General features: G+C 43.6%; 1 long non-coding RNA gene across 1 annotated transcript in view; it reads left to right on the forward strand.

Annotated features, from left to right (window-relative positions):
* LOC145518714 (uncharacterized) overlaps nt 1–17,101 on the forward strand; it is a 71,535-nt gene that overhangs the window by 11,914 nt on the left and 42,520 nt on the right. The window contains exon 5 of the long non-coding RNA XR_014063215.1: nt 2,734–2,876. This is a non-coding gene — a long non-coding RNA (uncharacterized LOC145518714). The remainder of the gene's footprint in view (nt 1–2,733; nt 2,877–17,101) is intronic.

A 17,101-nucleotide genomic window follows, 5' to 3' on the forward strand; every position in this document is an offset into this window, starting at 1 on the left:
AGTTTTGGCTCACTGCTTTTGCTGATTGTCTTTTTGATCCTGGTCCCGTCATTCACTCTATTAACTGTTTTCTCCCAGATTTGTGCCGCCTGCAAATGAGAAAAGCTTGCCTTCTTTCTCTTCATGCAGGTTGATGAAAAAAGTGTTGAACATAAAAGGGTTAGGGTTGAAGTGGATTCATCAGTTCACACCCAGGACTAAAATAAGCTTAATAATTTTTTTTTTAGAGTGATTCAACTTTTTTTGGCTGCACTGGACAGCGTTCAGGGATCTTAGTTCCCTGACTAGGGATCGAACCTGCGTCCCCTGCATTGGGAACTCAAAATCTTAACCACTGGGCTGGCAGGGAGAACCCTAACATTTTTTCTTTTGAATACTTTTTTTTTCTTTTTCAAGTGCACTTTGGAGGGAAATAACACCAGGACACAATGAGGAGTTTGATTTGCATTCCTAACTGTGTGACCTTGGACGAATCACTTACTCTTCCTGGGTTTAACTTTGTAAGGAAAATCACAGGGAGAAGAGATTGGTGTTCTGAGCTATCCTGAGTCCTCTCCTGTTTTTCTCTCTGGACCTGCCTCCCATTCCATTTATTCCTTCTAGGACCTCAGCCTGATGTGGCCCCTGCTATCCCCAAGCCTGGACTCTCAGGGAATAATTTCTCTGCTTTCAAGCCTCGTGTGGACAGCTCATGTGTTCCATTAGGCCAGCCTGGATAAAGCAGACATTTTTCAAAAGGACTTTCTCATGGATTGGAGAAGGAAATGGCAACCCACTCCAGTACTCTTGCCTGGAAAATCCCATGGACAGAGAAACCTGGTAGGCTACAATCCATGGGGTCGCAAAGAGTGGGACATGACTGAGCGACTTCACTTTCACTTTCACTTTCTCATGGATAAAAACATATCATACTAAGGAAATAGAGAGGAAACTATATGGACAGGGTGAACAGGAATATTCACTTATCGAAAACATGTTGGGTTTCTATGATGTGTCTCTCTTTGTTCCAGGACCTAGGAATGTGGTTGTGAAACAAAGAGCTTGTGCTGATGAAGCTCACATCCTATAGTGGGGGAGAGAGATAAGAAACACAGTTAGATACACGTGGTGGGGAAATGCTTTGGAGAAAAGTCAAATCTGGTAAAGGGGATGGGGAGTGGGTGGGTGATGACTGTTTTATGTAGAGTATTGCAGGAAGGCCTCTCTCATAAGCAGAGATCTGGAGTGCGTGAGGGAGGAAGCTTGCCTGGGAGGTCTAGGAACACCAGGAGCCATGGGAAGGGGAAGATGTACTCAGTGAGGGAGGAGATGGAAGGGCCAGTGGAAGGGCCAGAGTGCCAGGCCCTCGTAGGACCTGGGAGAGGCTTTGGGTTTTACCCTCAGTGACATGAGAAGCCCTGGGAGAGTTTTTGGATAGAGCGATAACACGATCTGACTCAAGTTTTTAAAGGATCATTCTGGCCACTGTGCAGTGAATAGACTCTATTGGGGTGAGTGTGGAGGGAGACCAGTTGGTCCCAGGGTGGGAGCTGGTGACAAGTGTTGAGAATGTCAGGGAACTTGGAACATCAGCCAGCAGGAGGTGCTGGTGAGTTGGACATAAGATGTGTGTGTGTGTGTGTGTGTGTGTGTGTGTGTGTGTGTGTGTAAAAGAGAGAGAAAGAGAGACAGACAGACAGACTGAGAGGTCAAGGGAAAGACTCCAAGATTTTTAAGTTGAGCAGCTGAAATGACACAGTTGCCACTTGTTGAGATGGGGGTGGTGAACTTGAACTTGATTTTGGACATATTAAGTCTTTGGACGTATAAACTTTGAGATGACTTTTCAACATCTGAAGGAGTCGGGGGTTGGTTTGGAAAACAGAAACCATTATGGCTACATCAAGGAGAATGAGTATCTCCAAGAGGTGCTTCGATACTAAACTTACTTTTCTTCGTATCCCCAGGGCATAAAATCGGTATCTTCAGCCCATCTCATTCATTTTGCATAAATATCCATATTTGCTGCATCTGAAGGGTGGTTTTTGCCTTTGGAGAAGCCTGACCCTCTTCAGCTGTGATTTTCATGAATGAGTCTCCATCGTGAGTACTCCTGGCGTAGGCTGGGCCAGTCTGATGGCTGAGAGAGGTTTCTGGGCTTTCTCTTAATTCAAAACTGGAGTCTTTGCCTGCCTGCTAAATTCTTGCTTCTTCGCAGAGGGTTACCACTGTCAATACCTAATTTGCAGAGATGACTAAGAGACTGTGGCCCTGGCTATCTTTCCAGAAATAACCACTTCCCAGGCTCTCTGGTGACTCCAGAAAGTGTCCCCCTCAATCTTTTTACCCCCTTCCATTACCCACAAGAATCGGAAAACTGCAGGTTTCCAGTAGAAAACTACTTTAAATAGAGACAAAATCTCAGTAACAGAAGATTCAGTGCATTCATACTCCTTTCTATAAATTAGAAGATGGGTTATCATTAAGATATTAATAGATAGTATCCCAAGATACTGAGTTTTGAGGGTCGTATAACAACGACCATTTAAGAAAAAAGAGAAAGAAAATGAAAAAAGGGGGAAACAATCCTTCTTACTTTGATTTTAAGGACCGTTCGAGAGTTAGATCTAGAAGATTGTTATTTTAAGTGATATCTAAGACATCCGCCCGCTAAACCATTTCTCCGTTTCAGATCACGTTGGGACTCCACATTTTACCCCCTTTGCAGTTTCCATCCTGTTCTTTTCTGTGAAGGTGCTAATGAGCAGTTAATGGCTTGAAGATGGACTTGCCAGCAAAGAAGAGGGAATAAAGGCAGGAAGCCAACACAACAGAGAATTTCAAAACCTGTTAATAGCAAATTAACCATGCCCTCTGTCAACCCTCAGATTAAACAGGTAAGAGGAGAAGTGCCCTGTCTCTGGCTCCCATGAAGATCCCCACCTCGCCCTACCCCATTTCCTCTCTGCGGTTTTTGCAATAGCGGTTGGCAGTGTCCTTAAACACCTCCAGAGGAGACAGCCTGGTGTTCTTTAATAGTTGGTGATAATGGACAAAGAGACTTCTGGTAGTCCTAGGGATGTATTTCTTCATCTGGAAGGGTTTTGTTCACGGTTAGAGCCTATACTTGAGAAATTGAGAGCCAGGTAGAGGATCACTTGGGCTAACTCTAGACGTTGGTTTAACGTTTGTGGACCCCCAAACCATATGCATTAGTTGCACCAATTTGAGAGTGAGCGTGTGAGGTTCATTCACCTTGTGACTCAGAAGCAGGGTCAGGGCGTGTGAGCAACAAAAGAAGCAGAGTATGTGTTCATATTCTTGACCTTTGCAGAATGCCTTGACCTTTCCTCCCCCAATTCCCCAGAGTTCCCGTCTTTTCATGCCCTTCCTCCCTCCAGATTCATTATTGGCAGTTATTTTTGCTATGAGAGCACACACTCTCCTCCCTGGCAGGGCTTGGAGCTGGGCATCCACACAGTGATCTGACGGAGCGGCTTCTGTCCTGCGTGGATGTGACTCACACCCAGAGTTTCTATTCTTGGCGCCTGCCGGTCAGCCTGTCCATTACTTGTGATTTGTCCTTCCTTCCTGAGCCTGTTAGCTCATCTGCCTCTGCCAGGCTGACTCTGGGTTTTCTTCCTTCGTATGAGCCCCTGGGACTGTCTGCAGCCTCACCTTCTCATGGGCTCAGTGTCCAGTATGCTGCCACGTGCAGCTGCCATTAACATGCCATTTCCACTCTCCTGGATCACTGATAAAAATGTCAAGTGAGTCAGAACCTGACATGGCCATCTGTGGTGTATTGACATTTGTCATTACCACAAGCGTATGGCCTTTGAAGGCAGGAATCAGGCCCTACACTCGTAGCAGTCCAAACTACACCCATTTGAACTTAAGTTTCAGCACATGCAGTGATCAACACTCCCATTAACGATAATCAATAGCTGTACCATCCACAGGGGTGGCTTAGGTAGCACTCAAGGAGCTGACCTGGGTTGGGGTAGGGGACCGTGGGGGTGAGGAGATCTGAGCCCACGTTACCAGATCTGCAGTCCAGTGGACTCTGTTCTCTGGGTTCTTGAAGTCTTCAAGCACATACCAGTGGCATCTTGTCACCAGATGGGGTGGAGAAGGGAGTGCTGACCCAGGGCTAGCTCTGCTGTGTCCTTTGGAATACAGATTCTTTTTGATTTAAGTTATTGGATGCCCTGTCCACTGTGATGAAATTGATACTTCAGCATACACACAATCCAGAGATTTCTACAATACTAGTTATCTTATTTCCTTGGCTGAATTATTAAATATTAATTTGCATTATCTTCCAATTTTGTGGTTTGACTTCTCTTTCCTAGAAGTTATCCTGGTTACTTAAAATTTTAATTTTTGTATCTTATTTGCTGCTTTCTTCGTTTATTGGCTTGATTTGCTTGAGAGGAAATTTTTTTTTCTTTGAAAATGGAACTTATTGTGTGTGTGTGTGTGTGTGTGTAACTCTGGACTATAGACATGGGTAGAACACAGTCTTACAGGTTTTCATGTATTTTATGTCTTGGGTGTGGGTTATTCTTTTTTTCTGTAGAGGCTTGAGTGATCCTTCAAAAGTCCATGCTGCAGCTGCTCTTTCTCAGGCTGAAATTTCACTTTGAACTTGCCTAGCTTGATTTCTGCACTTTTAATAGCCTCTATGATGGACTGTGATTCTTCTGCCATTTTTGACCAGAGAAGGAATGAGACATAGATGTAGGTGACATAAATGCAAGGGACAAACTGATAATTGGCATTTTGCTAGTACCAGTGGCTGAGGCAGTGATCCAGTCTCTGCCGCAGAGGACATGGACAAACCAGTGTGGTCACAGAGCGTGCTCTGGGGAAGAAACCAGACAAGTTCTGTAATCAAGGGTCTGTTTATTCGAAGCCCTAGAACCTGGAACTCCTGGGTCGGGAATCTGGAAACAGGAAAAGAGAGTTTTAGAATTAGCAGTTGTACATATCATTTCTCAAAACAATTTCCTGGCAAAGACAGTAACAGAGGCAAGAAGAGGGTGAAAAATCAGCCTTTGTGAACCTTGAACCATTTATTTAGCTGTGATGGATGGTGCCAGGCACTGAACTGCATGCTGAACTTGCATTAATAATAGTAATTATGATTATCTCAACAATTAGGGAGAATAATATTTCTCAAGAATCCTCCCATCAGTTAAGTCAGCTCAGAGAGAGGAAGTAAAAAAAGCTTTTCAAGGTCACACATCTTGTGAGGGGAAGGGATAGAACACCATCCTATCTGATCCCCAAGTCTGAGCCCCAAACTATTGCTCTAAATGTTAGAGATGCAGACAGGAATCAATGGTGCCTGCCCCTATGGGTGTGATCATAGAATGGGAAGGAGGTGGGATTCACGAAAGCAAATTAGAAAAGTAGTGTGGTGGTTGCCATGGTAGAAGCATGCACAGGAGTCAAGGTAGCAAGGGGCTGGGTCTTGAAAGATGAGTTGGCCAGGAACTTCTTTCAGACCAATTTTCTACACTTTTCTTTGGCTTCTGAGTTACCAGCAATCCTGGATTCAGTCTGTATTCCCATATTCACTGCAGTATTATTCATACTAGCCTTCAAGGTAGTGAAGCTTTAGTGTTTGTCTAAAATGGACAGATGAATGGATAAAGAAGATGTGATAGAAATATATAGAATATTATTCAGGCACAAAAAATGAAATTGTGCCATGTGCAGCAACATGGGTAAACCTGGAGGGCATCATGCTAAGTGAAATTAGCCAGAGAAAGGCAAATACTGCATGATATCACTTGTATGTGAAATCTAAAAAAAAAGTCAAAACTCACAGAACTAATATAATGGTGTTACCATTGTGGGAGAAACAGGGAGAGAGTGGTGAAAGGGTACAAACTTTGATTTATAAGATGAATAAGGTCTGCGCAACTTATGTATTACATGATGATTATAGTTGATCACACTGTATTGTATAATTGAAATTTGTTGAGATGTTAGAACTTGGGTTCTTACCAAAAAAAAAAAAAGGTAAATTTGTGAGGTGATGTGTTGATTAACTCTATAGGGGGAACCTTTCATAATTTCTATATATATTGAGTTATTATGTTGTACACTGTAAATATATTAGTTATTTGTCAATAATTTTAACATAGGTGAAAAAAGTTAATATTGTTGGGAAAAAAAGAACCTGAGGGTGAATTGGGACTCATTATGTTGGAACATTGAGTAGAAAAATGGTGTCAGGCAATGGATTGTCTGAAAGATAAGGGAGATGTTATGGGCGGGAAAGAATACTTCTCCAAAATGTTGAAGCAGGTTATGCGTGTTGTATACTAGGCTATGTGAGATCTTTATGACAAACTCCAAAGTGTACAGTGACTCCAACACAGTAGAAGTTCATTTCTGCCTCTCTGTGGTCCGAAAGGGGTGTTTTTGGTCAGCGACGCTTTCCTCCAGGCAGTAACGAGGAGGCAGGGGCTCCTCCATCAGAGCTCAACTAGCTCTAACATGTAGCTCCCAAGGTCTCCGTGCTGGGTTGCGTCAAGTCAGCAGAAGGGAAAGAGAGGGGAGGAGAAGGGACTCTAGCTTTAATGACCTCAGTACATGCCAGTCCTGCTCATGCTTCACATCACTGGAGGTTGGACACTCAACTGCACGCCCCGTGAAGGAGCTAGAAGTGTAGTTTTGGCTGAAGAGACTGGAGTGTGTTGGAATAACAAGTGGAGAATCTCACTCTAAGGCCTTTCCTGAACTGCGTGTTTCTGTCCTTTGGTTTGGCAGTCCTTCTAGTCTTGTTCCGGGTCGCATTCTCAGGTACCAGGTACCATCTTCCTGTAGCATCTTCGCTCCCGGGCGCCATGTTTCCGTCTGCTCCTCAGCCCCTCAACCCAGCCCTTCACCCCAGTGTCCTCAGGAGGGAGTAGACAAGAGAAGGCCTGCTGTGTTACCTAGCAAGGTGGTTTTTTCTGGCTGTAGGACATCAACCAACCACCGGAGAGCAGAGCAGTAAAGCTAAGGTGAGCAACCAGGCATAGGCATTGACTGCTGCTGCTGCTGCTAAGTCGCTTCAGTCGTGTCCAACTCTGTGCAACCCCACAGACTGTAGCCCACCAGGCTCCTCCGTCCATGGGATTTTCCAGGCAAGAGTACTGGAGTGGGTTGCCATTGCCTTCTCCGAAGCATTGGTTGAGGAGATGCTAACTCTGAGTGTTATTAAAATCGTTTTCAGTGAGTCTTGACTGATGTTGAAAATGGCCTTTGGTTCTGGAAAAAAGTTATTTTTTGCATTTTCTGGGTGCCCTTTTTTTATTAGAAAAGTAATATATGGATAACAGTTTAATGCTGCTCCCTGCAGTGTTAATTTGTTGTAACACTATTTCCCTCTGGAACATTTTTCTAAAATAGATGTGTGTGTTTATGTAAAACAATCAGTTACAGAAAGCAGTATATCATATATGTTATCTATATAAAAAAATTCCGTTTTCTGAGTGTTATTGAGCTATGAAAGTAACAGTATATGCTTTAAAAGAAACAAAAAACCCCACTAGAACTTTGAATCCACCTTACATAAAATTACAAGAAATTATGGGTACCAATTCTAATTTATGGAAGACTTGATAGAATACATCTTATTGAGAGAAGTCTCTGAAAATTTCAGTGCAGGTCGCTCTACTCTGTGGCTCAGCGAGGTGAACTAGAGAAGGTTGTAACCTCTTACATTTTGTTAACCACAGGGTACAGAGAACAAAGACCGCCGTTAGTTACTAACCTGGGGGGCAAAGATCCTGTGTGAATTTAAAACTTCCTGTGTTTTGTTTCTTGTCGTCATGTTATACTTCCTTTTTTCATACTTATGGACATACAAGAAGAAGAAGCAGTAGGCTTTCTAAGTCTTTCTGTTTTTTAACTGTATACTTTTAATTCCTGGGAAAGTAACATTTTAACTGGAAAGTTGATAACCAAAAGTGTTGAAAAATGTGTTTATTGTAGAAAACTGTAGTTGTTTACATAAGCCATAAATTGTATAGGATACTGAATTTGCTTACTTAAGCTATATATGACCTTGCCAGCCCTATGTTAATTAACTCACTACTTTTGTAAGTGAATGTGCCAACTGTGTTAATTGACTTTCCACTAGATATACTGTGTCTATTCTCTTGTTAATCAGAAAGCAACCATTTATTTCTAAACTATTTTTTCCCGTTTAGGCCTGTTTGAAATAATGGATACTTGGTGCAAATTTTGCCCCATAGTACAGAATTCCATTCTTCCACAGTATGCTTTTTACTAAACACATTAGCTATTCTTTGTAAACAGCATTAATTTTCCACGCTGCAAATATTTTCAGCCAATGACTGCTCTATCACTCTAACCTGAGTTGACTGCATTTTGCAATGTGTTGTTTATTATGGTCTCTCTTTCTGCCAATTACTTTGTATTCTGGTGAATCATCTTGACCCATAACAGTTGTCAAAAGTGTATTAGTGATGGTGCTGGCCTGCCGTGAACCAAATGAAAACATCATGGTGGATATTGAAGTTTGAATTCCATGGCATCTGGAGTTTTTTCAAGCACATCATTGCAGAAACAGGGGGTAAAATTTAGTAAGCAGTTAGGAACTGGTGGGTATCCTTTTACATTAAGAATAAAATGATAGGGACTTCCCTGGTGGTCCAGTGCCTAAGACTATGCTCCCAGTACAGGGGGCCTGGAGTTTGATCCTGGTCAGGGATCCTACATGCCACAACTAAAGATCCCATGTGCTGCAGCCATGACCCAGTGCAGTCAAATAAATAAATAAATATATAAATAAATAAAAAGATCTACTCTCTCTCTAAAAAAAGAATAAAACCATAAGAACGATTGCAACCTGGGAATGACTTGCAAACTGGGAGTGAAGTGGGTAGAAATTGTTTGAGCTGGAAAAGGCCTGTTTGACTTCAGGGAATGTGAAGGGAACAATCTGTAATTGGCAGTGGAAGATTCTGGGGTCACATGTTTACCTAGGTGATGCCACAACAGCCCTGTGAGCTTCCAAGGAGTCAATACTCCATATCTAGGAACGTATTCTCCCCTCTGTCTCCGCTGAGTGAAAGGGGCGTTTATGTTACTGCTCTTGGTAGAAAAACTAGCCATATGAAATGAAAAAGACAAATCTCCATCCTCTTCTCCAGTTCCATTCTGTAGGGGTAACTACTGTTAGCCATTTCAGAATTTTTTTCTATGTATACCTGCATACAGATAAGGAAAAACAGAGGCACACTTCAGACCATACCAGGTGGCAAGAATATGGTTAATATATATTTTTTCTGTAGTAGAAATGAATCCTATTTTTAAGTTTCTTCCTTTTTCTTATTGAAGTATAATTGATTTACAATGCTGAGTTAGTTTCTGGTGTACAACAAAGTGATTCAGTCATATATATATGTATATATTCATTTTCAAATTCTTTTCCATTATAGGTTATTACAAGATATTGAAATTAGTTCTCTGTGCTATACAATAGAACCTTGTTGTTTATCTACTTTGTCTATAGTAGTGTGTATCCGTTAATCCCAAACTCTTTGCTTATCTCCGCCCACTTCCCACTTTCCCCTTTGGTAACTATAAATTTGTTTTCTATGTCTGCGAGTCTGTTTCTGTTTTGTAAATAAGTTCATTTGTAACATTTTTAAAGGCTCCACATAGAAGTGATATCCTATGATACTTCCCTGATTTACTTCACTTAGTTATGAAAATCTCTAGGTCCATCCATGTTGCTGAAATAGTTTTGTAAGTTTCCATTATAACATATGATGGAGAAGGCAATGGCACCCTACTCCACTACTCTTGCCTGGAAAATCGCATGGACGGAGGAGCCTGGTAGGCTGCAGCCCATGGGGTCGCTGAGTCGGACATGACTGAGCGACTTCACTTTCCCTTTTCCCTTTCATGCATTGGAGAAGGAAGTGGCAACCCACTCCAGTGTTCTTGCCTGGAGAACATGTGACGGAGAAGGCAATGGCACCCTACTCCACTACTCTTGCCTGGAGAATCCCAGGGACAGGGGAGCCTGGTGGGCTGCCATCTGTTGGGGTCGTGCAGAGTTGGACACGACTGAAGCGACTTAGCGGCAGGAGCAGCATGACATATGAACTTGATCTTAGACATCTCAACATTTACCACTTCTCTTTTCTGGACCTGTGATTAAGTTTTGAGGGATCTTTGAACGGAGGATGGTAGAGAGTCAAGGTGTGGGGTGGACAAAGGCTGCGCTCCTCCGTGTCACCTGCCGCCCAGGTACCTTAGAGCCCTTGTCCCTGATCAGTGTCCTGCCACTGATCCACGCAGGTACTAATGGCAGCTTTTCCCATTCTGGCTTCCAGGCCTCTGAACTCTGGCCTCGCAGCTACTTCTGGGCCCCTTTGGGGTCTTTAGGAAGCATCCGAATCTTCCCATCCATGGTGGGTGTTACTCAAGGGGAAATTTGCTGTGTCTCAGGGGTACCCCACTTGACTGTCTTGGCTCTTCTGCCTCCAGGTCATGGGAGGACTCCGGCATGCCTGCCTCCTTCCTGGGGGCTCTTTCCCTGCAGCCAGGCCCAGGTCTTCTCTGCTCTCAGATCTTCCAACTCCTCTGGGATTTCTATCCAATCCTCCCAGGGCACCTGGTGGAGAAGGTCAGTGGCAGGGCACAGGGCTGTTTTTCAGGGATCTGACAGCATTTCACTCACTGCCTTCAGCTGGTCCAAGGGGTCTTCATTTAGACTGAGAGTGAGCAGAAGTTTTCTAAGACTGTGGCTTGAGGCATAAAATGATAGGCATCTCAAAAGCCCAGCTTCTTAAAACTCAAAGGCCTTGAGTTTTGAACCCCTCACGCCTGTTATTTCTGCCGGGATTATCAAGACCTATTTAAAAACACAGAAGCCAGGAGTTGACCTCTTCCTTGTGTGTAGTGCTTCTCCGAGTCAGCCCACCTAGCCCACCTACCATATTCTAACTGCTGCCTGACAGGGGGAAGGTCACAAAGTAACAGGAAATACAGACACAAAGATCACAGCACTATTAAAACAGTGCCCTCTTGTAAATATCTTGCTAAAGTACTCCTGGGTTCAATATTCGCTTTTTTGCACATCAGCTGTTTTTTCCTGTTTGTTTATTTAAATAGTGTATTTTGGAGACACTTCCAGATCACTGCATAGAGACCAAACTCACCCTTCTGAACATTTGCTTACAATTATTTTATGGGGCTGCATCATAAATTTGTTCAAATGGAATATTCTTGTTTCTTTTTTGGTTGATGTGTTATTACAGAGAATGCCCCAGTGGGGCATTACCACCCAGCTGCCCCTTCTCCAAGGGGGTTTAAACCCACACTGTGTCCTGCCCTCTTCAACAGTGTTGAGTCAGCTGGTTTCTAAGGACTTTCCCAGCACAGAGGAGAATGCTGTCCTGCTGGGAACACAACACCCTCTGGAAAACAGTTTTCTATAAACAGTAAATTTTCACTTAGCAGTTTTGGGTGTGGGTATTTCTAGGAGATGAACAGAGAGCCGTCTGGCCACCCAGGATGAATTTGGCTACTTGTTATCGAGGCCCCTTGAGAAGCTTATGCTTCTGTCTGAGTGCAAATCTGGGATGTGAGCCACAGAGAAGGCTTGTCTAAGTGGCAGTACCTCCATGCCTGCCACTGACCACTGAGTTTTGCTGAACCAGCAGTGAAATGAGGTGACTGCCTTCCGATGGTCTTCTCTAAGACGGCTCCACTTTTAGTCAGGAGTCAAGAGGACAACCCCGTAAGTCTAATACTCAGGATCTTTGAATCATTCCTGGGGGTCTTCTGGGGAAAAAACAATTGGACAAATTTAACCTCAGGATGGAGTGGATGCTCTTAGGACCAGACACGTCAATCTCTATGGTCTTAGTGAAAGTCACTATAATAAACTTTTTCAGATTCCAACTGTTTAAAGTTGGCTTCAATGGCAGGAATATATAACTGTGAAACACTTATCAGGGTTAAAAATTTAAAAAGCTCTTCAGTAAAAAAATGGTTTTTAGGCTACTACGGCACTGAAATTTTGGGTTCTAGTGGTCTGACTGTAGCAAGTGGGAGAGATTCCCTTATGTTGGACTTTTAAAAAATCTTTATCTTTAAAATTTTTATTTATTTATTTGTTTTTTTGGTCGCACCTCGTGGCTTGTGGGATCTTAGTTCCCCGACCAGGGATTGAACCCTCACCCACTGCAGTGGAAGGGCAGAGTCTTTCCAGAACCCCTGGACTGCCAGGGAAACTGAAAGTGAAAGTGAGTCACTCAGTCGTGTCCGACTCTTTGTGACCCCATGGATTGTAGCCCACCAGGCTCCTCTGTCCATAGAATTCTTCAGGCAAGAATACTGGAGTGGGTTGCCATTTCCTTCTCCAGGGGATCTTCCTGACCCAGGGATCAAACCTGGGTCTCCCACACTGCAGGCAGACTCTTTACCATCTGAGCCACCAGGGAAGCCACTGCCAGGGAAGTACCTAATTTGAAAATTAAAAAATACTTCCTTCTAAATTTCTTCTTTAATTAAAAGACAGTTATTGAGTATAAATGTTTACTGATACACACTGTGCAACAGCCCCTATGTTAGGTCTACGTTATCATTCATCTCATCTACTCTCCCGCTGGTATTTTCTCCCGCCAGAAAATACTAAGACAGCACCCCTTTTCTCCTTAGCACTTCCTCTCCCATCCCACTCTCTCCCAGGCTGCTCTTGCAATGTCTGACACTGTTAGGTCAGGAAAGGACAAACCCTGAAACGGGTTTTCCAATCTGCATCCACGCCCATCTCTTGCTCACATCAGGGCCATTTGAGAATCACCTCCTTGGAAACAGGATTGGTGGGGGAACAAGACAGGAAGGGCGATTTGCTGTCAGGGATGGGGAGGATTTTCGCTAAGAACATAGAGATTGACACGTATAAAATTCTTAGCACAGAGCCTGGTCCATGATGCGCACTCAGCAGGCATTGCTGTTAGATTATCGGTCTTGCTTCTGGGTGGACATAAATCCGATGAGTGGGGAAGACTCACCTCCTGCCAGCCTGTTGACTACTCTCTTAATGTGTGAAAACTCCCCCGAGGATCTTTTTCAGAAGAGAAGCTGTGGCAGAGCGGCTCGGGATTAAATTTAATGCAGCTGTTTATCAAACCGATGAGGCCGAAGGGAAGAAGGATGGTTTGATAGGAAGGGAGAGGAGATCAGGGACATGGCATATTTCCTCTCCTTCTCCCTGACCTTTCTGGCTCAGAGAAAAACAGTGAACTGTAATTACCTAAAGTAGCTGAACTTTAATTCACTTAGGGACCCCAATGTGTAAAAGAAATACAAACAGTTCAACCTCAAATCTAGACCCTCCCCCCACCAAACTTGCTGACAAAGAGGTTTTTGTCTCCAGACGTGCACACAGAAAACTTGCTCTACCCTGGGAATAGCCAATAAATTCACTTTGCCTTCCCACCAACTGCTGGTAGAAGACTTTCTTGCTTGCTTTTATTAGCCAGTTCTCCCTGGTTTCAGCCAGAGTCTCCCAACATGACCTGAGTTGGTCCCTGTTCCTACATATTAAAAGTGTGGTAGATTTTGGAAGCTTTCAGGAGAAAAATGCCAGCTTCTTCTCTCAGAGGTAGGGAACTACAATTATGGTAGCAATTAACGTACCCTCTGTTTCCAGCCTACCAGTACTAGTCTGTTCTGGCTGCCATTACAAAATGCCACAGACCGGGTGGCTTCAGTGATGGACACTGATTTTCTCACAGCCCTGGAGGCTGGAAATCCAAGATCAAGGTGCTGGCAGGGCTGGTTTCCAGAAAAGGCGCTCTTTCTGGATTGTCTTCTTGCTGTGTCCTCGGGTGGCCCTTCTGTGAGTAATGCTCAGAAATGGGGGAAGGCAGGCAAAGGGAGGCAGGGGTCCCTACAAGTAACAATACCAGCTTTTCTTGGCTTGCTGCTGCTGCTGCTAAGTCGCTTCAGTCGTGTCCGACTCTGTGCGACCCCATAGATGGCAGCCCACCAGGCTCCGCCGTCCCTGGGATTTCTTGGCTTACTGCACACCAAGTGCTGTGCTCCTTTGCACACACACACACACATATACACACTCACATAGAATTTCATTAAAACCTTACAATACACTTCTGAGGTATTAGGGTTCAGAGAAAGCTAAATAACTTTTCTAAGGTCACAACCAGACCTTACAGACACCCAGATCAAATTCATGTCTGTCCGATTCCAGACTCTGTCTGTGATCTTAATAAGTAAGGGAGGAAATCATGCATTGCCCTACCTTCTAAGCATGAGCAAACGTTTTGGTGTATCTCTTTGCAGTTTTCTCTCTCATTTAATTATAGACTTCTACTGCAGGTCCTTTCAATTGTGAGGGCTTAGTACTAGACTGAGCTGGACACTCAAAATGGGATTCTTCCTTAATATATTGTATATAACAATATTTCTGTTAATTCAAAGAATTTCTTTCCTTTTTGTCAGGGCTTCCCTCCTCCTCCCTTTTTAAAAATTTCTGTCCTTCTAATAAACTCCCTTTTGATGAGATAAGCTCTCCACTGTGTTTCTTTGTTATTAACATTTTTTGACATAGAAGTATTTCTTTATTTATGCTGCACCACCTGGCGTGCAGGATCTTAGTTCTCCGACCTGGGATACAACCCACACCCCCTGCAGTGGAAGCGTGGAGTCCTAACCACTGGACCACCAGGGAAGTCCCCTTGTTAATGGTTTACTCCTTCTGTTCTCCCTCCTTCCATCCTGCTGCCTAGAATGTGGCAACTGCTTAGGGCCGTGATGGTGAGACCACACTCTATAGTGGGAGGAGTTAAGTCCCTGAGGACTTTGCTCAGCCAGGCTTCCATGCCAGCTTTGTACTGTGAATCTCTGAGCTCCTACCTATCCTAGAGAGAAATAAATCTGTATCCTGTTTAGGCACTGTTGTTTATTTTATTCTCCACCCCAAAGTCTCCCATCAAACCTAATCCTAACTATATATTGAGACTCAGAAAGATTTTGTGACTTGCCCAAGGTAATACGTCTGGTAAGAAAAGATAAAGAGTCGAACCTGGTGATTTAAGTAATGATGATTGAATAAGTGAGTATCTGGTATAGGGGAACTACTGCATCAGATATTGTAAGCCGAGTTTTGGTTTGTTTGAGAGCTCTTTCATTCCACCCTCCCAACTTTGCCCTGCTTCCCCCCCAATCTGTAACACACAAGTCTCCCTTTGTGCTGGCTTTCCTGTGTCCCTTCGTTTGTACTGATCTGATTTATGCTTCTGGGCTCACTCTGGAGCACTAGGATTTCAAACATAAAACAATCATTGAAAGGCTGAGGAATATTTCAAGCAAGAGAGGGAGAGCTAGAGCTAGAGCTTGAATCGAAAGATAAACAGGATTTGGATGGATGAGCGGGGGCAATAGGAGGAAAGACATGAAGGTCCTATCAATTTTCCATCCAAGGTGGGTCCCCAGGCGATCTTTTATGTTTCTCAGTAATTAAATTTTATGTGCTAGGGAGACCACATTAACATTATGAAAGAGAACTGGCGAATGCACCATGCCTTTAATCGCAATGAAACCTTTCAAGACTTAACTTCGCCTTCATTAAGCCATTTTAAAGGTTATAAAGACAGCATAGATTATTGCTGTAGGATATACTGGAGTTTGCCCTTACAATCAATTTCTTGCTAAAATGGACAACAGAGCAATGCTAATATGAATTGCTGATTTAAAAGTCTTTTTTTTTTTCATACTTTGCTTCATTTGTATCTATCATTCTAATTTTGGACTTTAAATATTACTGACATTAATAACTGAGGCTTTTGGTTACATTCCACCCCCGCCCCCCTGCCCCGGCCATATTGCACTGCACGCAGGAGCTTAGCTCCCCAACCAGGGATCAAACCCATATCCCTGCAGTGGAAGTGTGGAATCTTAACCGCTGGACCGTCAGGGAAGTCCCCTTGGCTAATTTTTTTTTAATGTAAGGATTTTGGAAAGAATATTTCAAAATGTCTACTATTTCTCTTCTTTCAATACAGCTATTAAATGACTGATTTTTAGAGGTCTATAACCTGAGAATAGCCCATAATTTGAGAATATCTGGATGTCAGCACTGGATTCTGAGGTCTGACTCCAGTGTATGCACGTGGTTGAAATGATAAGTTGGTTAGATGCCCCTTCCATCCAGAAATGGGGGTGATGGATGAGATGATGTGAAAGATCTTACTTTCTTTGCTAACACGTGTCCGGAGCACAAGTGTGTGGCTGTGTGATGGCTACTATTCTTTGCTGATGCTGCTTTGAGGCTCCAAAAGAAGAAAGGAAGGCTCAGTGGGGACTAAAAGAGCTAATTATCCTTAATCCAAGTCATTGTTTGATATAGTGGGGCTGCTAACAGATATTTAGTACAAACATTTATGGTAAACTTAAAGATGTTCCTTCCCCTGGAGCAAGTATACTGGCTTCTTGGTTGTGGGAATTTTCAGGGTCCTTAATATGATGGCATTCATGCACATGGAAAATTCTTTGGTAACCCTGATTTAGGTGATACAGAAGTTTCAGGCTGTGTTCTAGTAAGGATTCAGAGGCTAACTGAATGGCCGTGCTATCGGTAATCTAATCTGTGGGACTGGGTCGTGACTGGGCACAGAATCCTTTCTGTTTTCAGTTCAAATACTCTGTAAAGATCTCAGTCCCAACTCCTCACTTTATAACTCAAGGACCTGAGGCCCAGAGGGGTTAAGGAGCTTGTTCAAGGTTGTACCATAGTTAGTGGGGGAGCTTATATAAGCACCACAGTCCTCTGATGCTCAGACCCGACTCCATGCCCACACTGTGAGTGACGGACCACAGGGCACAGCTGTGAGTTCAGCTAGTGGAGCAGACATTGGTTGCAGAATGAGCAGTGGGGATGGGCTGAATCAATGTTTAGAAGATTATCTGCATTCCTTCAGTCATGCCTTGGGTGTCATAGTCCAGAGGCCTCACAACCTGCTCACTCAGATCCAGAGAGCTCCAGTCTGTTAGTTTCCTCTTAACACATGGAGCCCAGACCTCAGCCCTGTTCTCCAGCTGCACTTTGGCCAGTGCT

Source organism: Giraffa tippelskirchi, chromosome 8 (genome assembly GCF_054371585.1).
Source record: "Giraffa tippelskirchi isolate mGirTip1 chromosome 8, T2T-mGirTip1v1.2.pri, whole genome shotgun sequence".
Classification (NCBI taxonomy): Eukaryota; Metazoa; Chordata; class Mammalia; order Artiodactyla; family Giraffidae; genus Giraffa; species Giraffa tippelskirchi.